The following is a 26,209-nucleotide window of genomic DNA, read 5'->3' as shown; positions in this document are numbered from 1 at the left end:
CTGGTCAGAGAGCGAGAAAACCAGATAAGTTTTCTCATGGTCAGCTTGTGAGACTTTAGGGAGTTGTAGAGAAACAATGATAGCTTGTTATTGTAAACAATCGGCCCCTCGTGGATCACAGGACAGACAAAGATGCCTCGGACCCCCTCCGGACCTTCACTGGGACCCCGCGGTGCCCACATGGTCCCCCCACATCTGGCGATCCTCTGTTCCCCGGGAGAGGTAACAACCTTTCCCTGTGCCCTCCTGGAAGGGACTGGGATCATGGTTTTACCCTGACAGCTTAGAAGAGCGGGCGGGGACTAATTCCCCAGCGCAGAGGACATTCCGTGCTATTGCTGGGGGTTGGGTGCTGGTGTTTCTGCAATGGGAAGTCACGCTTCTAAAGAAGAAGGCGCCATTGTTACTGTGTGGAGGGACATGATTTCCTTCATGGAAGTATCTGTGTTGAATGATTTGCTCTGCGCTCTGTTAATGTGGGCCAAGTCTCATGACTTTCTGGTGGATGTGGACGCTGCTTTTAGTCCACACTTGTGGGAGGCATTGGGCCACCGGCTCTTGGAAGAGTTTTCTAAAGGAGATTTTGCCATGCCTTGACTTATGGTTGTATGGGGATGCCTGTTCGGTGCCTTCCCAGCCCTGGACAGTGGGTCGGAAATGGAGATTTCGGTGGGCGGAGATGGCCCTGACACCCCAGGGGGAAGATCGCCAGACTGGGTGGCTGCCGGCTTTTCTCCGGCTCCGTGCGGGCCGACGAGAGGTGTGGGGACTCCTCACGGAACCTATCTCTTGTCTGGAGATTATGTTCCACCAACAAGTCCTTGTCCCTACACCTCTGGGAGGTTGCTGTCTCCTCCTCCCTCAACATCAATGCCACTGAGAGCGATAGCTGCATCTTGGCCACGCCCGGAAGACGGCGCTTCCCCACTTCCGCTGCTTTTGGCCCCTCTGTTGCCACTGGTGGCACCGGAACCATTGCCACGGCGGCTGACGGGTCGGTTCTCCCCTTTCCTGTGAAGAATGTCTGGCAAGCCGTTGCAGCAGCTGGCTCCGCCTTTGCCCTCCCTTCACGCTGGGGGCCAACTCTTTCACGACTGGCAGGAGCTGCAGTTCCCGACTCAAGATCCCCCCCCACAGGCACTGTTCCAGCCTGTGCAATATGGGGGTTTTTTTGACAACTGGAAGCAGGCTGCTGAAAGAGTTGCAGCAAGCAACAGGCTTCTGCCTCAGGAAGACCCTAGGTATTGCGTGGGGTGGATGCTCTCCTCGGAGAGCAGGCTTTTTCCAGTCCTGATTTTCAGGCTACCTGGGACTCTGCCGTTCTTGAGCAGGGTCAAAGGGTAGGATTTAATGCATTGTTGAAAACTATTGAGATGGCCTCCCCCAGGCCACAGTATATGACAATAACTCAAGGAGCAGGTGAACCTTTTTTGCCATTTGCCGAGAAGCTTGCAGCTGCCCTGGAGAAACAGGTTGAGGATAATACCTTAAGGTAGATTTTATGCAAGCAGTTAGCTCGGGACAACTCAAACAGTGAGTGCTGGAAGATCATAGATGCTTTTCCAGGAGACCCGACGCTAACAGAGGTGGTCAATGCATGTGCCAAGACAGGATCTGTAGGCCACAAGATGTCTGCTCTGGTGGTTGCTTTACAGCCAGGCCAGATACCCTTAGGGGGAGGACAACAGAAGAAGAGCAAAAATAAGGGCAAGAAAAACCAAGGAACATGCAAACAAACAGGGCTGGGTGCCACCTTCTTGTGCTCTAGATGCCTAAGGGCAGGTCATTATTCAAAACAATGCAAGTCTAAATTTCATGCCAATGGTCAGCCTTTGGCAGGCCTGGGAAACGGGAACATGAGTGCACGGGGGAATTGCGCCCCGACACAAGTGATTCCTCAGAGCATGGCACCTGCTCATGTCTGCCCAGCCAGCTCTGAAGCATCACCCACGGCTCCACCGGCGTGGATGTATGTACTGCCACCGCAGTAATCTTAGAATCCTATCGTGAACATAAGATTCCTTTGGATGTGTTTAGACCTTTTGGACAAGGACTGAGTGTGCTGCTCATGGAGAAATCTAGTGTTACCCACCAGGGAATCTTTGTTCACCCAGAAGTCATTGACTCTGACTTTTCAGGTCAGATTTGTCCTACAGTTTCCACTCCCACCCCCTCTGTCACTATTCCGGCAGAGACTCGGATTTCTCAACTTGTGCTTTTTCAGTCATGTGTCCCCAGGACTGACCAGAAGACTTGTGGGAGTGGTGGCTTCAGATCTGCGGAACTGCCACAAGCCCTCTGGTCTGCAGACATTTCTGCTCAGCGACCCCAGATGGTGTGTACCATGACCCTACCGGGTGCCCGCCCGCCAAAGATTGGACTTCAAGGTTTGATCGACACAGGGGTGGATGTGACAGTCATCTCACTCTCTGCGTGGCCTCCTACGTGGCCTTTGGCTCCCGTGGGGTCACCTATCCTAGGGGTGGGGGGTGCGGCACATACCTGGGTGAACCAACGGTTTGTGCTGCTCAGTAATGCAAATGGCAGACAGCTGCATTTCGGCCTTATGTCATTCCAACTCTGATCAATCTCTGGGGGCGGGATGTATTGGCTGCCTGGGGAGTGCGAATTGGGGCGGATTTTTAATTGGGGCCACTGCGTTGAAGGGTGAAAGATATCCTACACTGCCTTTACAGTGGCTGGTGGACAAATCCATTTGGGTTCATCAGTGGCCCCTGACAGAAGAAAAATTGGTCGCCCTTCATGAATTGGTTCAGGAACAGCTTTGACAGGGACACGTTGAGCCTTCTACTAGTCCCTGGAATACTCCTGTCTTTGTGATTAAAAAAAAATCTGGGAAATGGAGGCTGTTACAGGACGTCTGGAAAATTAATGTGGTGATGGAAAGCATGGGGGCGTTGCAGCCTGATATGCCCTCACCCACCATGATCCCTGCGGGATGGGAGATCTTGATCATTGATTTGAAGGACTGTTTTTTCACACTTACTTTGCATCCTGATGACAAACCAAAGTTTGCTTTCACAGTGCCTTCAGTCAACAATGCCGAACCTGTGCAGAGATATCAATGGAAAGTTTTGTCACAGGGCTGTGGCAATAGCCCGACTATCTGTCAGTGGTATGTGGCTCAGGCCTTGTCTGGGGTTCGCGATTAGTTTCCTGATGTGTTTTGTTATCATTATATGGATGACATCCTGGTGGCAGCTCCCACCCAGGATGAATTGCTGAGGATACAGCCTCAGCTGTTCGCTGCTCTGCATGCTTACGGGCTGCATGTAGCCCTGGAGAAGATTCAACAGCACCCTCCTTGGAAATATTTGGGGGTCAAAATTCTTGACCAAACTATTCAGCATCAGGAGGTGCAATTCTCAGATTCTATTCAGACCTTGAATGATGCCCAGAAATTGATGGGTGTCATCAGCTGGTTACGTCCCTACTTGGGACTAACCGGAAAGCAATTGTTCCCATTGTATGATACTCTAAAGGGGGACCCTGACCTGAGGTAACCTCGGGAATTGACTCCTGTGGCACGACAAGCGCTGGAGGAGGTCCAAAAAGCTGTTTCTGCTTGTCAGGTTCATCGAGTAGATCTTTCCATTGATATCACCATCTTCATTACCAATCCAGATTTTCATCCTACGGGTATCATTGGCCAATGGAGTGACAAGTGGTCTGATCCCTTGCACATTTTGGAATGGGTCTTCTTGCCCCATCAGCCAAAAAAGACAGTACCCTCATTGTTTGAGCTGATCGCTCAGTTGATAATCAAATGCTGCCAACAGTGTTTGCAATTAATGGCAGCTGATCCTGCTACAATCATTCTTTGAATGGAGCTTTGCTAACAGTGCTCCTTTGCAAAGTGCGTTGCAGAACTTTTCAGGGCAGATTGCCTATCATATGCCCAGTCACAAGTTACTGCAGTTGGCAAAAACAACCAGTTTGTCATTGCGGCCAAAAAGCAGTCAGGTGCCAGTGCAAGGACCCACTGGCTTCACCGACAGTTCCAGAAAAACGGGGAAGGCCATTGTTACTTGGAAGGATGAATCTGGATGGCAAACGCTGGAGGGCCATGAGTCAGGCTCGGCCCAATTGGTTGAGTTAAAGGCTGTTGCCATGGCATCCCAGAAATTTTCTCAAGTGCCTCTGAACTTGGTCACGGATTCTGCCTGTGTTGCAGACATAACCAAGCATTTGGATTGTTCACTTCTGAAGGAAGTCAATAATGCAGTTTTGTTTCAGTTATTGAAAGCCTTGTGGAGTGCGATTCAAGCCTGAGTGCATCCGTATTACTTCTTGCACATTCGGAGTCACACCAATTTACCAGGTTTCTTAGCAGAAGGTAATGCCAGGGCTGACAGGTTGGCTAACCTTGCATGGGTAGCGCCTCAGCCTGACAAGACCGAGCAAGCCAAAGTGTCGCATGATTTTTTCCATCAAAGTGCACATACCCTGCAAAAACAATTTCCTTTGGCACCGAGGCTCGTGACATTGTCAATTCTTGTGCTTTCATGGACTTGCTGCACCTTTACCAGTGGAGGTGAACCCCAGAAGCCTAAAGGCCTTGCAGCTTTGACAAACAGATATCACTCACATCGCTGAATTTGGCCGGCTCAAGTATGTGCACGTGTCTATTGAAACATTCTCCTCCACCATGTGGGCATCTGCTGACACTGGAGAAAAGGGTTGCAACGTGATTGCCCATTAGAAGATAGCTTTTTCAGTCTTGGGAATACCTTATTCTGTGAAAACTGACAATGGCCCCGCCTATGTCTCACAGAAGTCACAGCAGTTTTTGCACTTATGGGGAGTGCCACACAAACTTGGTATCCCATACTCTCCAATGGGCCAGGCCACTGTTGAATGCCCTCATGGTACCTTGAAGCGTGTTCTGGACAAACAGAAAAGGGGAATGCCTGGAGAAACACCACACAGTCGATTAGGAAAAGTTCTATATACAATCAACCATCTTACAGTGCCACAGAATTCGGAGAATCCTGTAATTCTAAATCATTTTCTCTCATTGCATTCTTCAGGTGAGACGCACCTGCCTCAAGCAAAAGTCTGGATACGGAACCTAGTCACTAATAAGTGGGAGGGCCTGTATGACCTTATCACTTTCCACAGATACTGTATTACGATGGGTACCTGCAAGGTGTGTCTGCCCTGATTTGCGACACCAAAACCAGAACGTAGCCAACAGGCAACCTCCAAATGATGATCAAGATGACGACCATCAATCAGATGGCCCCTCCACGAGTGGGGAGTGAACATTCCATACTTTCTTTGCTTCTGAAAAAGGACTGTTGACAGGCTAAGACTGTCAGTTCTTTGAACAAATTAATGATAAGTTGTTACTATGTTAGACTTAGTATTGAGATTGTCTAAAAATAAGTAACTGATTTTTGGATTGATAGTGCATTTCTTGTAAGAGAGAATCACAAGATCTGATCTCTCCGACCATTTTAAATCAGTGTCCGATTGAGGTTTTGATTTATAACTAGCAACTGCTAGAGGAACCTCTGGGGCTGTGTTTGTTCTCCTTTCTGCAAGGGGTCCCGCAGAGGATTAAAAACACTGCCTCCTCCTTTAAACAAAAAGGGGGACCTGTGGATGTGACAGCCTGGTCAGAGAGCGAGAAAACCAGATAAGTTTTCTCATGGTCGGCTTGTGAGTCTTTAGGGAGTTGTAGAGAAACGATGATAGCTTGTTATTGTAAACAACCTGCAGGTGGTGTTTTCCTACTCTCTGTTTTCCTGTTTTTCTCAAAGAGTGTTTATAAGAAAGGTGTTTTTGTTAATTAGCCAATCAGGTGAAATGTATTGATTAATTGACCAATCTGGTCTGTCTGTATCAGAACAGTCTATAAAAAGAGAGAATTTTCGCAGTAAAGATGCTGCTGTGCAAACCAGTCTTCTGGTGAGTCTGTGTAATTTCTTACTCAACAGCAACACTTTTCCACCTTTCTGCATTACCCACCAAGTGCAACCAGGTCCTTGAGCAAAAACAATCCCACGGATGGGTTTGTCTTTGCTTGAGGTGGGACTAATCCAAACAGTCATTCCTAAAATACCTGTCATGTGTACCACAGGGACTGTATCTCCATCCACTGTGTGCAAGGGTTCAGACTGGGCAGGACCAGCTCGACTGATGGACCATGGGGTGTTGACCATCCAGGTGGCTTTTGCTAAGTTCATTTCTCAATTTCTAAAAGTTCCCCCGCAAAGTGCCTTCAGGGTAGTCTTAAGTAGCCCGTTGCACCCTTCAACTTTCCCGGCAGCTGGTGCATGATAAGGGATATGATATATCCATTCAATACCATGTTCTCTGGCCCAGGTGTTAATAAGGCTGTTCTTGAAATGGGTCCCACTGTCCAACTCAATTCTCTCAGGGGTGTCATGTTGTAAGAGACAGTCCGAAGTTTCCCTCATTTGCCTCACAACCGTCGCAAGGATAGAGATTAAGACCCTGAAGACCCCGACAAGAGTTCTGGCCTGGTTGAGGTGGATGCTTGCCAAGTGATTGTTTGCAGGTGTGCTTGCTGTGCCACCACAGTACACTGCTTTGAGCAGGGACTGTCAAGTAGCGGCTTGCTCTGTATGCTTACACCTGCTTCACGGAGCAATGGGTTTCATCACAATAGCCTATGAATTTCCTCACCTCTTGGCCAGATGCCACTTGCTTTAGACAAAGACTATAAAAAAGGTAACTTTTTGAGGTAATTTTGGTGATCCCACACGGAATGAAGATGAATCTATTGGGTGGACCACAAGGATTTAGTCTCTCCATTGGTAGCTATACCCCCCCCCCCCCCCCCTTTGCTTTGTTTTCTTTATATCTCTCTCTCTCCTCTGTCCCATAACTGTTGTTGTTGGCACTCAATAAAAGTGCACTGCTGTTATTAAACTGAAAGTGCCCCTTGCTGTGTGTCTTTTCCACTCTGAGATCAGTAAAACAAACCATCACGACTCCCGCTTGTACTAGCAGATCATGACACATGTCTCCACAGGACTTGCCTTTCCAGGTCCAAGATGGTGTTACGAGCAGTAGCATGGGACACAGGGTAGGTCTCCAACCATACAATGGCAGCTTCCACCATGGTCAGCACATAGTGCTTGCCTTGGCATATCTGAGGCAGTGCAATGTAGTCAATCTGACTGTCCTCCCTATACTTCTATTTGGACCATCGCCCACCATACCATAGGGGCTTCATTCGCTTGGCCTGCTTGATCGCAGCACACATTTCACAGTCATGGATAACCTGCAAAATACTGTCCATAGTTAAATCCACCCCTCGGTCTTGTGCCCACTTATAGGCAGCATCCCTGCCCTGATGACCTGAGGCATCATGGGCCCATTGAGCTACGAACAGCTCCCCCTTATGTTGCCAGTCTAAGTCTATCTTTGACACCTCTGTCTTTGCTGCCTGATCCACCTGCTCGTTGTTTGGGTGCTCCTTATTAGCTCAACTCTTAGGGACATGGGCATCTACATGATGGACTTTCACAGGTAGCTTCTCCACCCAAGTGGCAATGTCTTTCCATTCATCAGCGAGCCCAGATTGGCTATCGTCTATGCTGCCAGTTGGCTTTTTTCCACCTTTCCAGCCAGCCCCACAGAGCATTGGCTACCATCCACAAATCAGTATAAAGGTAGAGCTTTGGCCACTTCTCCCTTTCAGCAATGTCCAGGGCCAGTTGAACAGCCTTGAGTTCAGCGAGTTGACTTGATCCACCTTCTCCATCAGTTGCTTGTGCAACCTGTCGTGTGGGGCTCCATACATCTGCTTTCCACTTCCAGTTCATCCCTATGATGTGACAGGAACTGTCAGTGAAAAGACCGTAGCGTGTTTCCTCTGCTAGTAGTTGGTTGTATGGTGAAGCTTCTTCAGCCATTGTCACTTGTTCCTGTACCTCTCTGCCACTGAGACCAAAGTTTTCACCTTCTGGCCAGTTTGTAATTATCTCTAAAATCCCTGGGCAATTCGGGTTTCCAATACAGGTGCGCTGTGTGATGAGGGCAATCCATTTACTCCATGTGGCGTCAGTGGCATGGTGGGTAGAGGGAACCTTTTCTTTAAGAATCCACCCCAGCAGCAGTAGTTAGGGTGCCAGGAGGAGTTGTGCTTCCTTGTCAATCACCTCTGAGGCGGCTTGAACTCCTTCATAGGCGGCCAATATTTCTGTTGTAGCAACGGGCCCCTGGCTGGGTAATAATTAGCATAGACTCCACGATTCACAGAAGGCTGATCAATCTATCTCTTTATTAAGAAACCCATTGCTCTTTTATAGACTGTTACGATACAGCTGGACTTGATCAGTCCTTCAATCAAAACCCATAACCACTGGCTAATTAAGAAACCACCTTTTGGTAAACAAATCTCCATAAAACATTCCATATGTTCACAACAACAGGCGCAGCAAGTTAAGAATTGTTTCTCATTCTTTTCTCTGATCTTCTCACAGCCTTTCCCAGGATGATGCCTGGGAAAATTGTGTTTCTCTCTGTGGCCAGAGAGCTGCTGCCACAGATTTCCTTCTCTGTGGGAGTGTAGTTGGCTTCGGACCCTCTGTAACTTTGGCTCCAGAATCCCAGTGGTCAGCCTTGAGTCTCCCCAAGCACCTTCTGCCAAAGGCTCTAGGACAAGCCATTGTTCCCAGCTGCAGAGTAGAGCACATTCTTCACCTCTGGTCCCGTCCTGACTGGGCCAAGGGCTACCACATGAGTGATTTCCTGCTTGATCTGGGCAAAGGCTTGTTGCTGTTCAGGGCCCCAGTGGAAATCATTCTTTTTGCAGGTGACCAGGTAAAGAGGACTCACAATTTGGCTGTACTCGTGTAAGAGGCCATCTGAAGCCCCCACATTTGCCTACTGATTGCCATGAGAAGAAACCCCTTCCCCCACTACAGTTCCGGCTTGAAGAGAGCAGCTGTGCAGGTGCAGCTGCTGTACCGTTATGTTAGCTGTTCCAAACAAGGCCTGGCAAGGAGTTGGCAAGGACTTGGCAAGGAATTGGCAAGGACCTAGCATGGACCCAGCAAGGAACGGCCTACTGCATATATGCCCACTCTCCTCTTTTAAGCTGAATGAACTTTTGGGGTGACCCTAATGATCTCTCACTGAAGACCTCTCATCTGCCTCGTTACCACTGTGACAGACAGACGGAGATCGAAAACCCTCCTCCTAAGGACTGAGACTGAGACCCCTACCACAGGAAGTGGGGGAACCACTAATGACATGACCTGTTCTTCTTCAGTAATTCCAATGGACTTATTCTTCATTGTGTTCATCCTGCCTTGGTGGTTTCAGTGGAATCACCTGTTCCCCTGCAGCAATTACAATAGTCTCACATTGTCCTGCATGTTCCCCCCTTTTTTCCTCTGTGGACTATAACTGAACCCCTGAGTTGACCAGAACTTTGGAGACTTCCCTGACACGACAAGACAGATCCCCATCGTCCAGACCACTGAGGATCTCGCCTGTGTTGGTAGCTATTCCCATCCCCCTCTTCTCTCTCTCTCTATCCTTTTATCTCCTTTCAGATCCCCACTATCACATTTACTGTTTTGGCCCCTAATAAAGGTGCATTTGTGTGATTAACTGATAGTCCCTTGTTGTTTGCCTTTTTGGGATCGATGAAAAGAACCATCACGACACCCCGCACAAGCAGATTGTGACAACTCGGGAATGTGCATTCTCCAAAAACCTATGGCGCCTAGGAAAGATTGTGTTTCCTTCTTGCTGGTCGGTGGAGACATTGCTGTGATCTTGTGGATGACTTCAGTGGGAATCTGATGCCGTCCGTCTTGCCACTTTACTCCCAGGAACTGGATCTCTCGGACAGGTCCCTTGACTTTGCTCTTCTTGATGGCGAAGCCAGCTTCTAGCAGAATCTGGATGATGCTCTCTCCTTTCTCAAATACTTCCGTTGCCATGTTCTCCCACACAATGATGTCATCAATGTACTGCATGTGTTCTGGAGCTTCACCATTTTCCAGTGCAGCCTAGATCAGTCCATGGCAGATGGTGGGGCTGTGTTTTCACCCCTGGGGCAGTTGGTTCCAGGTGTACTGCACACTCCTCCAGGTGAAAGTAATCTGAGGCCTGCATTCTGTGGCCAGAGGAATGGAGAAAAACACATTAGCAATATCAATAGTGGCGTACCACTTTGCTGCCTTGGACTCCAGCTCGTACTGGAGTTCCAGCATGTCCGGCACAGCAGCGCTCAGCAGTGGAGTCACTTCATTAAAGCTGTGATAGTCCACAGTCAATCTCCATTCTCTCTGACTTGTGCACAGGCCAAGGGGGGCTGTTGAAGGGTGAGTGGGCCTTACTGACCACCCCCTGGCTCTCTAGTTCATGGATCATTTTGTGGATGGGGATCACGGCATCTCGATTTGTTTGATACTGCCAGTGGTGCACTGTCGAGGTGGCAATTGGTACTTGTTTCTCTTCCAACCTCAGGAGTCCTACTGCAGATTGGTTTTCTGATAGTCCAGGCAAGGTGTTCAGCTGCTTCATGTTCTCTGTCTCTATGGTAGCTATTCCAAAAGCCCACCTGAGTCCCTTTGGGTCTTTGTAATAGCCATTCCAGAGGAAGTCTATGCCTAGATTAAACGGGGCCTTTGGGCCAGTCACAATAAGATGTTTCTTCTATTCTTTCCTAGTCAGGCTCACCTCGCTTCTAACAGGGTCAATTACTGTGATCCCCCCCTCACCCCAGCAATGGAAACAGGTTCTGCCCCCACATGTCCCGATGGCATTAGGGTACACTGCGCACCAGTATCTACTAAGGTTTCATATTTTTGTGGCTCTGATGTGCCAGGCCATCGGATCCACACCATCCAGAAGATCTGGTTTTCCCATGCCTCTTCCTGGCTATAGGCAGGGCCCCTCTAGCCCTGGTTATTATTTCTTTCCTGGGCATACATACTAGAGGTTCCTTCAAGGGGATTTGACAGGTCATACTCGGCAGCTCGGTCATGGGAGGTTTAGGCTACCTTCACTTTAGTGGATCTCCCTCGGTTAGTGTTTCCCTCCTTGAGTTGACGCACCCATGCTGCCATGAAAGAAGTAGGCTTCCCATCCCACCTTCCCATGTTTTCCCCATGGTCATGCATGAAGAACCATAGGTCAGCTTGTGGGGTGTACCCTCTCTCTCTAGTTGGGGGGTGTTGGGCTCTGATTTTGGGGCCTGTGACTTACAGGTGCTGCATTGATCTTCCTCACCTCCTCCCTCATCTCCTTTTTGAGCTCCTCTTTGAGTTCCTTTACCATGGCAGAGACATGAGCCTGCATCGGGCCATTGATCTTGCTCTCATAATTCCTAAGCGTGGCGAGAAAGCCCACTGTGTCTCGATTGTTATAGGCATTGATCGTTGCAATAAAGGTGGTGTATTGAGATGGCCCTAGATTTGCCAGACTCCACAAAATTTGCCCTGTGCACCTGACTTTGTCGGGGTCATTATCATGCTGTCCATCCCTCCTAAAGAGTATCTCCAATACTGCCACTTCTCTCAACTGTTGGATCTTGTCATGGTTTGACACTGGCACGATGCCAGTGCCCCCATGAAAATGTACTTTTCTAAATAATTGCTGTGAGATGTGATCAGGAACAGAGCAGAGCAGGCCCAAGCTTAGTAACAAAGAAAAGAACTTTATTAAACTACTACTACTATAAAACCTACAAACACTAAATCCTGGATAAAGACTTTCCAAAACACTCCTCCTCCTCCCACCTAATTTCCAAACAAACTCAACAGTGAGACACCACCCAGGATCCTGATCAAGTTGCTACCCTTCAGATATTCAAATACTCAATCTTTCAAGGGAGACAGGAGTCTCTCCTGTGCCACAGACTCCCCAGGAAACACAATTGCCACCCTTGTGTTTCCATGTCACACATGGCACCCGCCCGGAGAAAATCTGCCATGGTGACACTCTCCTTTCCATGTCACAGTGCTCTCACCACCGTGCATGGACAGACTGCTCATAGGGCTCCCTTAAGGATGCTTTGCCATGGACCAAAAGAGACAACAGTTCAGTTTCTCATTTTGGGACTACAGTCCCCCCCATTTTCCCCTGGGGATGAGGGTCCAAGAACAGAGGTCTTCTTCTCCTCTTCTTCTTCCTTGAAGATAGAGGGCTTCTCCACACCTTCTCCAACTCTCCTCTGTTCTCTCTACTCCTCTGCTGGTAATCACTGAAACAAGTCTCTTGGCACACCAACGCACCCCCCTAAGTGCAGCTTCTGTCAGAAGAATTTGGTTCAGTCTATGGCTAACAAGAAAAGTCCAGCCACAAGCCACTCCATCATCTCCTTCCAACTTGAGAATTTCTTCTTCCATCATCTCGGATCCCAGACTGTCTCTCTTCTACTTCAAATCAAGAAGGAGTAATATTTTACAAAGCCTTCATTTCTCAGGAAAGGGTTAAAAGCTCAGACTCCCTGGACGGCTGATATCTCTGCCCAGCAGCTGATTCCCAAGGCCAAGGCTGGGCGCCTTCCCCCCTCCCCCCCCCCCTTTCTCCTCCGCGCCGGCAAAGTTACAGGTGCCGTCTGGACTCTCTGTCTCTTCCCTCTGGGGGGGGATGACAAAGACATCTCTGCTTCTCTCCACCCTTCCGTCCACAGGAGCTGGCTCGGTTCCAGTCCTTCTACCCCTCAGCTCACCTCGACCAGGCCTCATGGCTTCCCCTCCCCCACCCAGCCCCATGGCTGGGCAGGGGAGGTCTGCACAGCACCCTGACCGGAACCAAAAAGAGCGAGCTCTTGGGAGTTCTTGCTTTTAACCTCCTGTGTTCTCAGAGGCGTATCCATACCTTCAGTGGTCACTTCAGGTGCCAATATCCAAACTTGACCACTGATTGGTTTGACCCAACTTCCTGAAAAAATCACTTCCATGTCAAACCACGACAGATCTCTTCCTCAAGGGCCTTCCAGTGCATTATATGATGGTGCTCCTGCATTATCTCCCTGTGGACAAACCTCTCTCTGACACTCATTAAAAGCTGTTCCCAGAGAGAAAGGGACCCTGGCTCCCTTACAAATACCTGATTCATACCTGAGTCCTGGGTCAAGAATCTCAAATTCCTTGCCTCACCACCATCCAGTTGCATGCCTGTACCCATAAGGTCCCAGACCAGGAGTAACCAGGTTGTATAAGCCTCACGTCCCTGTTGTACAATGACTTTGTACAGATTACGGAGACTTTAATACATCAGGGACTGCGTGATGATTGCAACCTCTGGCTCCCCTGCAGGTTGTGAGGACCCTCCTTTCATATCCTTATTATCTGGGTTCTCTGATTTCATCTTAGACCTCCTTGCTTCCACAGGGGCAACTGCTCCTGGCTGTGACTACCTTTGCGGCTCAGCTGGAACCTGGATGGTTGCAACATATGTGGGTTCTACTGCTGCACTATTAGACTCTCCCTCTTTGAGGCAGTGGTAGGGTTTCTCACCAGCTGGGGAGATGTACTCCTTCAGCATCTGCCTCATTTTGCAAATCTCCTTCACCAGATCCCCCACCCAATCTGGGTGGTTCATTTCTGATGTGGGCTGTGGGGCAGAGTCAGGCACTGTAGCAGCATCCCTAGTTTCTGGGTCTGTGTCAGTTTCTGGGGCAGCATCCCTGTTCTCTGGGGTAGATATCAGGGTGGTTATCCAAGTCAATCTTCCCTAATATCAGAATGCTAAATAGAATAGGCATGTCAGCAACACCAGCCACTGTATGATATCATTAGCATTTAGAGAAGGTTTGAACCCTTTGAAAACTGGTGGGGCAGACCCAAAGTGCTGGTTGAAGGGCTTGGAGAAAATTTCCCCTGATGTCATTTCCTCACAGTAAGTACCATTATTGAAGTAACCCCAAAAACATACAGTTAGTATGCGATAGCTCTGAATCCATGTGCCTGCTTTCAGTAGAAGTTAAAGATCCATTAATTCCTCACGTTATTAACCCATAAAGCAAACTGGATAACAGCTACAGTAGCCTTGGTTATAGGACCCATGATTAGAAAAGGGTCTGCAAATGGGGGAAATACAGCCATAACCACGTGCCATCCAAACAAAGATAAGCTAGACCACATGGTGACACCTAGTGAGGTTTCTATGTCCAGCACACAAAAAAAAAAATAGGTTATTTGAGAACTGTTATCCCTTTTTTCCACCCTTTTTCTCTTGATGCCCTCAAGCCTCATATTGGGTGCCAAAATCTGTCTTGGTTTGAAAAGACAGGTGTCTGCTAAGGAAGGCAAGAGCCTTCCTTGAAATGGAAAATGTAAACCCCCTCCTTCCAAATTATTATAATTTTGAAATTAAAAGGCTCTCAGGTGTGGCAAGCACATTTCTCTCTCTCTCAGGATTTTTATAAAGGTGCACAGAGAGAAGTGAAAGAGAAAACAATTTCTATTTCTGCTCCTTGTTTTTCTCTTGTGGAATGTGTTTGGAGAATTGTTTACCTAGAGCGAATGCCTGGTTGGATCACGGTGGATTGTTTGGGCCTGATGGCCAATTGGATCCACCTGTGTCGGGGCTCTGGAGAACAGGGTCACGAGTTGTGAGGGAGTTAGATAGGATAGTTAGAGAGAGTAGCATGTAGTTTTGAGTATCCTCTTTTATATAGTATATTAATGCATCATAGCATAATTATAATAAAGAATTCATTCAGCCTTCTGAAATAAGTCAGACATCATCATTCTTCCCATTGGGTTCGCCGACATCTACAACAAGTGGTGATGCCGAACGTTGAACTAAGAACCAGGACCTGGATCGGTCCACAACCGTGATTTTACACGGGAAAGGAGGTGAACCCTCTTGAAAAGGCATGTCCGACGTCCCTGCGAGGGATAGGGGAAGTAAGACGCCGTGGAAACCCTCTCTATAGGACCAGGTGCAGCCCCGAGCAGTTGCCGTAACCGGACGCCTCTGCCTGCCTTTGAAAAGGTACTGATTTTGATTATAATACTGCCCTGACCTGGGGTGGACTTTAACTTTGGGAAGAAATGTCTGAAGATATAGACACTGGTTTGTATTGTGTACATGGCCGTATATTTGCCGTCTGGAGAGATTTGGCTAAGGTCTATGGAATTTATATCCCTGAGGATGATTTGTTGGAGTTTCTTGAATATGCAGACACTCGTGGTTTTTTTCAGGGATCTGGGTTTTTCCCGGAATCCAGAAGCTTGGAGATCCCTGTATTTCCTCATCAGGCAAAGAGTCATGCGAGATCTCTGAGCGTTTCGATACATGAGAGTTTATTTCCAGCTTCTTCCGATAGTCCAGAAATGGACCCCTTTTTCGATAGTCCAGTCTTTGCGGCAGGTGCCCCCCCGCGAAAGGAGGGGGGCAGAGCCTTTGTCCGTGGCTCAGAAGTTTTCTTCTGCTTCTGCGCAGAGGGAGGTTTTTTCAGTGCCTCCTCCACCTCCTGCTCCTGCAGCGTGTGAGCCCCCGCTCCTCCCCTCGGAGGGGGCGGGTCCGCTCCCGACCCTGGCGGACGCGGAGACACCGCCTCTCTCGCCGGTCCGCCCGCCCGCAGCCGTGCCTCCTCCTCCTTGTGCCCATTCGGAGCTGGGAGACACGCCCGCCGCTGAGAGCCAGCCTGAAGCCACTTCGGCAGGGGCGGAGACACCGCCCGCGCCAGCTCCCGCGTCGGCCCCGCTCGCCGCGCCCGCCCCTGCCTCGGAGTCGGCGGCCGCGCCTCCTGCAGCGCCAGCGGCGCCTCCGGCACCGCCCGTCATCGCTCCCGCGGCGGCGGCCGCGCTCCCCGCACCAGCAGCCGGTCCTCCCGCGCTGGAAGCCAGCCCCCCGGCGCCGCAGCCGGTAATTGACCTATCGGCAGCCGAGGCCGAGGACCTCCCCGCGCCGGCTCCGCCGCCGACATCAGCTCTGACGCCCGCGCCGGCCCCGCCGGTCCCGGCTGCCCCGTCGCCTCCCGAGGCTTTCGCCGGGTCCCCAGGCGCTGCCACCAGCAACAGCAGCGAGCAGCAGCAGCCTGGGGCCGCGCTGGAGCGGACCCCGCCGCCTCCAATCAGCCCGGGGTCCCCTCCCGGCCTGTTCCCTGGTGCTGGGGCTCCTCGGCAGCTCTGTGAAAAATGCATATTTTATGATTGGCTTTTCGCAAATATTAAATTGAATACTATATGAATTATGTTATATTGATTAGAAGTGCTGTATTAACATTTTAATAGTATGGTAAATGTAGTTTTGTAGTTAAAATAGAGCCTATGTATGTGGGTTTTTTTTTTTACTAGCTCAAGCAAAAGATGAGATAATGAAGAAACTCTTCACACAGAGATGACAATGATGGGGGCCCATAAAGAATTACTGCCTCCTTATCGGAAAAGACAAACATTCTTCCACCTTCTCTCTGTCTTTATGGAACCACCAGGATTAAGGGGAAGAAGTTGACAAAAACCAGAAAAGTTCTTAATTTGCAAGGAATTTATGCATCATGTATGAGATGTATGAATATGCAACAGGCTATTGCTTTTAAAGGTTATTCCTTTGTTCACAAGGCATGCTTGTTGAGCTTAAGTGCCTGAGAGCATCCGGACGTCCGTAATTCTTTGCTTTTTATTGTCTTGTAATTGTCCTAACTCTAAATTTTCATTACTCTAATTGTATTACTATTTTTATAACTATTTTATTATTATTAAACTTTTAAAATTTTAAAAAACAAGTGATTGGCGTTTATAACAAATGGTAGCAGAGGATAGTTGCTAACACCTCTCTGCTGGTGCCTTAGGAGAGTCAGAGTGAGGGAGACGCGTCCTGCCCTGATTAGGCATACTCACTGTGCTTCCCTGGTGCTACCGACAGATGCAGGTTACGATCCGATAGACAAAAGGAGACAATAAAACAAAGAAAAGGGAAAGGATTCCCTAAAACCGCGGTAATTAGCCCCTATGACCAAAGTGTACACGAAGAACAAAGACCCAAGGACAAGGGATAGGTAAGTATTTGTTGGGATGGGGTGGATAAGGGGGGATGAATGTGTGAATGAGAGGCGGGCTGGTTACCCCAGACCTGCTAAGTGAGTGCAGTAGTCTCCCATGCTGCGTTTCCGTCTTTTTCGCGAGAAAAGCGGCCAGTAAAAGACGAAGCGAGTGATAAAAAGAGTGAGAGAATCCCCCTGGGGAAAACCGGGACTGGGTCTCAGGGAAAGAGTGGGACCCCTTGGGGGGGGGGGGGGGTAAAATAAAAGGTAAAAAGAGGGTTTTCTTGGCATAATTAATTAGAGAAGAATAAAAGGTAAAAAGAGGGTTTTCTTGGCATAATTAATTGGAGGAAAAAAATTCAAAAGGTAAAATGTGTGGGAGGGACCCCTAAAAATTCTGCTTTGGACAACACAGCTAGATTGAGGGATATCCAAGAATACCAACACTGGCCAGTAACACCTATTAGGTGAAATAAAAGGTACCTTCTTGTTGTGTACGCGAGGGTGGGTCCCGCACCAACAAGTCCCCTGAGGGTGGGAGCTTAGGCAAAACCTGCAAAACTAGCCTTGTTCCCCTGGGCGTGAGGGGGAAGTTGTGACTGCAGCCAGCCTCAAAGGTGAATTGGAACCAGAGGCAAACAAAAGGTACCTTTCCTTGTTGTGTTCGCGAGGGTGGGTCCCACACCAACAAGTCCCTGCGGGTGGGAGCTTAGGCAAAACCCTGCAAACCTAGCCTTGTTCCCCCGGGTGTGAGGGGGAAGCTGTGACTCGCACCAAGTGTGAGTCGCATGCAGCCAGCCTCAAAGGTGAATTGGCACCAGAGGCAACCAAAAATAAACTTGAGTGAAAAAGTCTGCTGGGTTGAGATATTAATCTTCGAGAGCACCCAGGATTGAGTAACTCAGGGCACTTCCCAGAGGCCCAGCGGTACTGAAGCCCAGAGAGGCTGCCCCCAAAGCAAGGATGGCTCAGTATCGTAGGACCTTTTAGCACTGCGGCTGCGTAAAGTAGTCGTCTAACCCATTCCCCCTGGGGGAGGGGGTGTGGGGAGTCCAGATCGGGCAAGGTACGGAGGTCCGAACCCCTGACTCTGAGGCTATCTCTAGGGAGGAGGGATAGCCAAACCTCGGGGAGGTGGAAGGGGTCAGGGTGGGGGCTTACACGATTCACGATTCTCTGGCAACAGAAATCCCTTTGTGTAAGTCTAAGAGGTTTGCTAACGTTTCCTTCCTCTGTGCAATAAAATAAAGGGAAATGTAGAAGTATGAATGAACAGGCCTGAGGGTGTGGATGTGTGTGCGAAAGTAAGTGGAAAATAAAGGTGAGTAAATGGAAATTAGTGGAAGATATGCAATGTAGATTGTTTGTTTTGAGCTAAATAAAAGTATGTGTGCACGAATGAAAGTATATGTAACAGTATTGTGAAGTCCAGAAGTATGAATGAACAGGCTTGAGGGTGTGAATGTGAGTGAGAGTGAGCGAGAGATAAAGGTGAGTAAATGGAAATGAGTGGAAGATAGGTAATGTAGATTGTTTATTTTGAGCTTTATTTTTTAGAGGGAGGTGTATTATGTCGAATGGTTTGTGAGAGAAAGGATTTTTTGCATGGGTAGTTGAAAGAAGGTAGTATTTAGGTTGTTAGAAAATGTGAGGGGAAAAAAAAAAAAAAGAGCATGGAATGAATAGACAAGATTTTGGGGGGAAAAAAATGGGACAGAAAACCAGTAAAAAAAGAAGAAAAAGGGGAAAAGGGAGTAGAACAAGAGGGAACCACACCACTCGCAATCGAGCCGCTCTTCCCAGGCCCTGGCTCGCCGCTTGTTTCAGCTCCGTCTGTCCCAGTCCCGGCATTTGTCCCAGGTCCCAGCGAGCCGCTCGCTTCGGCTCCGCCGGCCCCAGTGCCGGCGCCTGTCCCGGTGCCTGTTTCGCCACCCGCAGCCTCTGTACCAGTCCCCGTCTCGCTGCTCGCGGCTGCCCAACCGGCCCCTGCCCCCATCCCGCCCGGCTGGTCCATGGCCGCTCCACCGGCCGCGCCTGGCGGGCTCTCATCCGTCCCGTCCGTCCCGTCTGTCCCATCCTTGACAGCTCCTCCTGCGGCTGTTTCCTCTGCCCCATCCCCAGCAACTCTGACCATGCCAGCTGCTCTGGGCACCGCCGCTGCTGCTTCGCCTCTGCTGGGAACAGCCGACCCAGCTGCCATTAACCACGTTCCCGGCTGGTATCCCCTGGAAATGCCCCCTCGTTTGGCGGTTCTGGCAGCGAACCCTGTCCATGCTCCCCTGAGCTCCGTTCCCCTGGTAACCGCAGCTGCACCTCAAAGAAACTCGCACCTGGAGGACGCCCCTTATAGGAACACGAGAAGTTCAGTTAGAAAACAACATTCTGCAGACTCTTCCTCAGAACACGGGAGAAAGGCTCTAGAAAAAGACTGGGATCTGTTTCCACTAAGAGAGGTCCCTATGGGTGGGGGTGGAACTGAGTTTGTAAATGCTCCTTTAACTTCTTCTGAGGTCAGGAATTTTAAAAAAGAAATCAAAGGGATTTTGAAAGATCCCATAAGCACTGCTGAACAATTAGACCAATTTTTAGGTTCAAGCATTTATACCTGGGACGAAATGTGGTTGATAATAAAGATACTATTTTCTCCAGAAGCAAGGGAAATGATCAAAATTGCAAGCAAAGAAGCCTGGAGTAAAGAAAAACCACATCCCCCCCCTGGAGAGGACAAAATGCCAACTGCACCTCCTGAGCAGGGTCAAAATAATGAGGAGGGGAGAAAACATATGAATGAGTATTGTAATTTAATAATCAAGGGAATAAAAGGGGCATCATCTCGAGGGCAAAATGCTGAAGGGACTTTTGAGGCACAACAAGGGAAAGGGGAGGCTCCAACTGAATGGTTGGACAGACTTGGGAAAAATATAAGGCAACATTCCAGAATGGATCCTGAGACTGATGTGAGAAAAGCTTTGTTAAAGATTAACTTTGTGCTTGGCCAGATAATGGAAAAAATTGAAGATCAGCATGACAAATCATTAGATGATTTTTTAAAGGAGGCTCAGAAAGTCTATGGCCAAAGCCAAACTAAAAGCAAGGATTGTGGCAGTCACCATGTGAGAAAACAATTACAAGAAAAAAATCAAAAACACACAAACACTACTCCTAGATATGACAGTAGTAGAGACAGGGAACAGAAAAAAATAAAACCCCAATACAAACCAAGTCTCAGGAGCATTCCAGGAATGTCTGCTTTTACTGTAAGAGCAAAGGACATTATAAGAGAGATTGTCCTAAGAGAGCAACAGATCTGAAAATCTTCTGAGAGATGAGCAAAGAAGAAGAATAGGGATATTAGAGGCTCTATTTTTTAAGGGAAAAATACCATCTAGAGCCTGTGATAACTTTAAAAGTGGGTCCCCAAGAAAAAGAATTAGAATTTGTAGTAGACACAGGGGCAAAAAGAACCTGTCTGTTAAATATTCCAAAATATTATAGTGTGAGCAAAGATACTGTAAAAGTAACAAGAAAAAAAAAATTAACAAGGAAGTTTGGGCTAGAGAAGGAAATAGGGAAGGATGCTTCATACTGAGCAAATGTCTTAATTGAGCTGTTGATTCAGCTAATTCTTTTCCCATTACTGTGTACAAGTAGTTTAAATTATTTCTTCCAATTTGCATTGTGATTTTTCATCTTGAAATTTGTAACTTGCTATACTCTAAAGTTGAGAAACTATTTACAGCTGTGACGTAGCCAGACCTACTTTTAATTTATTTTGAATTGATGCGAAGCTGTTCAATCATATGGTTCTCAGTGTGTAAAGTTAAACTAAAGGTAACACCAGCTGCTTGGCAGGTCAATGAGAAACATTTTTTCTTCCAGCCAGTCCTTTTACATGTACCCAAATGTGTTTTGCTTTCTTGGTTTTTTGTTTTGTTTGTGTTTCTGGAAGTGCTGACTACTTGCAGTGCACCTAGAACAGCAGCTAGAGTTGTGCATGCATAGCACTTCTGAAAAATAGGGCTCATTTTTTTGACCTCGAATTGGAGATGGCTACATATATAAATGGGAACACACAAAGCTGGATGAAGAAAAGGTTTCAGTATCTTCTAATGTAAGCTGTTAATTTGTTACTTTCAGCATCACTGTGGGTGTGTGACACACACACATAAAAAAAAAAAAAAAAGATGGTGGGGGGGAATCTCTGCTTGCTGTAGTTTTATTTCTGGAATGAGTTAGACAGCTATGAAGAAGTTGTGTGGTTTACCCAAGCCTGCAAGGAGGGCTTGGTCATGATTCCCTCTGTGCTGCAAGTAGCCCTGCAGCGTGACAGCAGTAGCTTGCCTCTAGTGAGTTTGCAGGCAGGGTGCTTCACCACTGCAGTGCTCAGGTGCTGTTTCCTATTGTGACATTAAAGCTTAAATTCAAGAGTGCCTCTTTCCATCCAATTATTGTTTGTACCACAGGAGCCTCTTTGAACAGTGTTTCCTAACGGTCAAAAAGAAAGTATTGCAGAGACAAATTCCTTACTTTCTGTCTCTCCCCACTGTATTCATGTTTTGTCCATTCTCTCTTCAAAATATAGATTTGTAAAACTCATTCTCTATGTCCTCAGATGCCCTTCCCAAATCAAACCTTGGCTTCGTTGCAAATTGCATTGCACTAACTAGCATTGTCTTAAATTTTTTGGTGCAGGTAGGGTCACTTTGGAAGTAAGTTGTTGTTTACCTTGTTCCTACAACCTTTTTGAGCTTGTGAATGGAAAAAAATTGTGTTAGAAAAAACAAGTCTTTAGTTTTAGTACTGTGTCAGCTGTGAGTGGCTAGTAGCCTTGGTGGAGAGTGCCATGAATTGCATGCTTGCAGAACGCACATAACAAAAGTAATTTAATTTGTAAAGAAGTTGAAAAAGGGGGAGGGGTGGTTGGCAGACTTACCTCTCTGAGACATTGGAATGTGGACTGATGTTAGAAGGTGGACTGATGCTGGAATGTGGATGTTAAAATGTGAAGAGAGAGAAAGAGAGGGAGAGAAAAAGAGAGAGGGAGGTGAAGGACAGAGTTAAATGCAAGACTGTTAAAATAAATAAATAAATAAATAAAAGGGACCACCACTAGAGATAAGATCAAGGCAGAGATAGCTGACTTTCACAAAGTGATTTATTTTTTTTAAGCAAGAACTCTTTTCTCTTTCTGGTTTTTGTTGTTAAGCAGAGGAGGCTTTTTGTTCTGAAGAATGGGTTAAATGTTGCCCAAAAAGTAAAAAGCAAGAGATGTGATACATGTCGTGTTAAAATTGGCCTGGTCTTTCTATTTAACTACTTATAGCTCACAAGAAGAAGAATTGGCCTCTGCAGGTATTAAAACAGCTGGACACAAGAAGAAGCGGCTGTAGAAAAAGCTTTTAGTTAAACCCAGAAAGTTTTGAAGAAAACTAATGGTAAAAGTTAATGCAGTATTGTCTTTCTTTTAACACTGTGTTATTAAGAAGTCCTTTCCAGGTACCACTAAAGCAGCAATCTGAACCACAGAAAGAGGGTGAATTCACGACAGCAAAATCAAAGAACTTGTGAAGAACCTTGAAGAATGGACTATCACATCTAAACCGGGTGATACCAAATTGTCTTTTGACTGGGACTGGGTGGTAATAGTTTGGGAAAACCCAAATCAACCTTGGAAGGTACAAAGAATAACACCTAACTGAGAAATAAGGCAAAGCTTACATCACTGGTTTTAAGCACTGCCTAAATAAGCCCTCAGACGCCTCCGACACCTCCTTAGGAGAGGAACATTGCCACTTCAAACAGGAAGATCAAAATTATTTTAATCAGAGTTCTCACATTCTGGCCTTAGCCTGTGACTTGTATAGGGAAGAAGGGAAATTACCATCAGTATTATACTGTATACTTTATTTGATTCATCCCAGTGCTGGACACGCTAACTGGGTTATAAGTAAATGTTCAAATTATGAGAATAATTGGTATTGGACCTCACAAAATCTATGTTCTCATTGCAATAGGTATTGAGTACTGAATCTATCCCCTATACAGATAGAACTCAAAGCAACTGAGGTAATAACTTTGTTTTGTGGATGGGAATTATCAGTGCCTGTTGACTGAGAGATACCTGAGGAATGGTAAGAAACCTCAGTTAAGGAGTGTTAAAACGGACTTGCCTAAAAATATTTAGTAAAAAGAGTAACAAAGGAAACAGAGGGCAAGCCTGGATTGACCACTGTACTCGCCACCAAGAAGATCACACATACCTGCTATGGGAAGCAACTCCATAGGCAGGGGAAGTGGGGGTATAAGCCATACCAGACCTCTGTTATTCCTGTTTCTGTCTCTCATTTGTTGTCTTTTACCTTTTGAGATACTAGCAAGATTGTGTCACAAATGCTACCAAAAAATATTACATGGAAAGAAACCAAAGTTCCTTTTTGTTACACACCCCCATGTCAACAGCCACTGTTATAACCCATCCAAACTGAGTACCTTCAAAAAAAAAAAAAAAAAAAAAAAAAAAAGGGAAAAATACTGAATTACAAGGAACTTAAGAAAAAGTGGTAATAGATGGGGCATTGAATGTCCAAAATGAGAGAGATGGATTTGTTTTACATTTGATTTCAGGAATACAGTCCAAGATTTGACAAAAAGGCCATTAGTAAACAAAAAGGTGAAACCAGCACAGCAATCTACCTCTGTATTAAACCCAAATTATATACTGAATCGTATTATAAGACTCCAAGCAGTCATAGAGAAGATAACAAACAAAGCCGCTCAGGCATTAGAATTAAAGAAATAACCCAGATACCGGTCCAAATGTGGGAAAACAATGTTAAAAACTAACTGATGGGGTAATGTATTGAAGAATGGATAGTGGAAGAAATTAAGATTCTTCCTTGGATGTTTTACAACTGTTTTGATGTTTCTTCCTCTGTTAATCCCATCTTTTATTTGATTACTAACATAGTCTAAAGAATGCAATTAGATAAGAAATATTGCTCAAGCCAAATGATTTATAAAGAATAAGAGGAGGGATTGTGAAAAATGCATATTTTATGATTGGCTTTTTGCAAATATTAAATTGAATACTATATGTATTATGTTATATTGATTAGAAGTGCTGTATTAACATTTTAATAGTATGGTAAATGTAGTTTTGTAGTTAAAATAGAGCCTATGTATGTGGGGTTTTTTTTTACTAGCTCAAGCATGAGATGAGATAATGAAGAAACTCTTCACACAGAGATGACAATGATGGGGGCCCATAAAGAATTACTGCCTCCTTATCGGAAAAGACAAACATTCTTCCACCTTCTCTCCGTCTTTATGGAACCACCAGGATTAAGGGGAAGAAGTTGACAAAAACCAGAAAAGTTCTTAATTTGCAAGGAATTTATGCATCATGTATGAGATGTATGAATATGCAACAGGCTATTGCTTTTAAAGGTTATTCCTTTGTTCACAAGGCATGCTTGTTGAGCTTAAGTGCCCCAGAGCATCCGGACGTCCGTAATTCTTTGCTTTTTATTGTCTTGTAATTGTCCTAACTCTAAATTTTCATTACTCTAATTGTATTACTATTTTTATAACTATTTTATTATTATTAAACTTTTAAAATTTTAAAAACCAAGTGATTGGCGTTTATAACAGCTCTTTGCAGCTGCCGTGAAAGTGGAAGTTATGAAGTTTAGTGCCTTTCTGGGGAACAGAATTTTTCTTGGTCCAATTCTTGCTTGGGTGGGGGATTCCCGCGGGAGCTCGAGGCCCCTCGTCCCTCCCGCTCCCGTTTGGGGGCGGGGGAGATGAGTTCTGGGAATGCTGCTGCTGGTCTTGGGCCCGGAGAGTGTGGGGGTGCTGCTGCCAGGGGTCAGAGAGCTGCGTGCCAGCCCAGCCGGGCCGCAAATCCTGAGAAGCAACATTTCTCTGGGGAAAGCACCTTCTCTGCTGAGCCCTGGGGCAGTTCTTGTGTCATGCTCTCGTTTGAGGTGCGGGATGAACAAAATGCTGGAGGAATTGCCGTGATGCTGGCCGCGTGGTGGGGGCGGGCTGTGAAGATGAAGACCCCGCCTCGCCGGCTGGGCTGGGGCCAATTGGTCCAGCCCCCCGGCCGGAGGGCCCCGCGCCCCCCACGGCTGGGTTTGGGATCTTGGCTCCGCCCGCATGGACCAGGGCCAGCAGCTGTGCAGGGTCTTAAAGCCTGCTACTTGCTGGGCATTCTGATCCCAAGAGTTCGGGAAAAAAAAAATCATTTAAGTTGGATTTAAGATTAATTAAATAGAGGTGGTTGACAAGAGAACAAGAAAAAAGTGGTCGATTTAAGAGTTTTGGCCATGGAATTTCAGAGATTTTTCAGGGTTTTTTCTTTTTTATTTGGTGATGGGTTTTTGCACAAGAAAGGTATGTTTGCATGGTTGATGATCAGCCCAGAGTTGGTTTTATCAGTTGTTGAAGTCTCTGGGATGACATTCAGTGTTTTGGTGTTTGATAATTATATGATGTTGCATTTGGTTTTTCTTTATGGGTTTTTTAATGGTTATTTGGACTTTCTTCAGTTGTTTTGTTTCAGGATTCAGCAGTTCTCTGTTTCAGCAATGAGAAGGACTTTTGAGGATGTCAAGATAAACGTTTCCAGACAATGGACACCTTCTCCTGAGAATCAGCTGTTTGGACTTTGAACTTTGAGCATTCTTTTCCTTGTTGTTTGGGGTTTTGTATTGTAAGCTTTGTTTTAGAGATTTGATAAATGGTTTGCAGGTAAAGGATCTCTGAACATTCCACATCAGTATTTGATTTGGCTTTTGATTGATAGCTAGCAAATTGATAAGCGGACCTCTTGAGATGTGTTTGCTCTCTTTTGCAGGGTCCTGCAGAAGACTTGCAGATGCAGTTTTTTTATTTTTAATTTTTTTTAAATTTATACTAAAACGGTGATATGTGGCAAGCACATTTCTCTCTCTCTCAGGATTTTTATAAAGATGCACAGAGAGAAGTGAAAGAGAAAACAATTTCTATTTCTGCTCCTTGTTTTTCTCTTGTGGAATGTGTTTGGATAATTGTTTACCTAGAGCGAATGCCTGGTTGGATCATGGTGGATTGTTTGGGCCTGATGGCCAATCAGATCCACCTGTGTCTGGGCTCTGGAGAACAGGGTCACGAGTTGTGAGTGAGTTAGATATGATAGAGAGAGTAGCATGTAGTTTTGAGTATCCTCTTTTATATAGTATATTAATGTATCATAGCATAATTATAATAAAG

This window comes from Anomalospiza imberbis (genome assembly GCF_031753505.1).
Source record: "Anomalospiza imberbis isolate Cuckoo-Finch-1a 21T00152 chromosome W unlocalized genomic scaffold, ASM3175350v1 scaffold_31, whole genome shotgun sequence".
NCBI lineage: Eukaryota > Metazoa > Chordata > Aves > Passeriformes > Viduidae > Anomalospiza > Anomalospiza imberbis.
Note: the sequence above shows the minus strand (reverse complement) of the source record.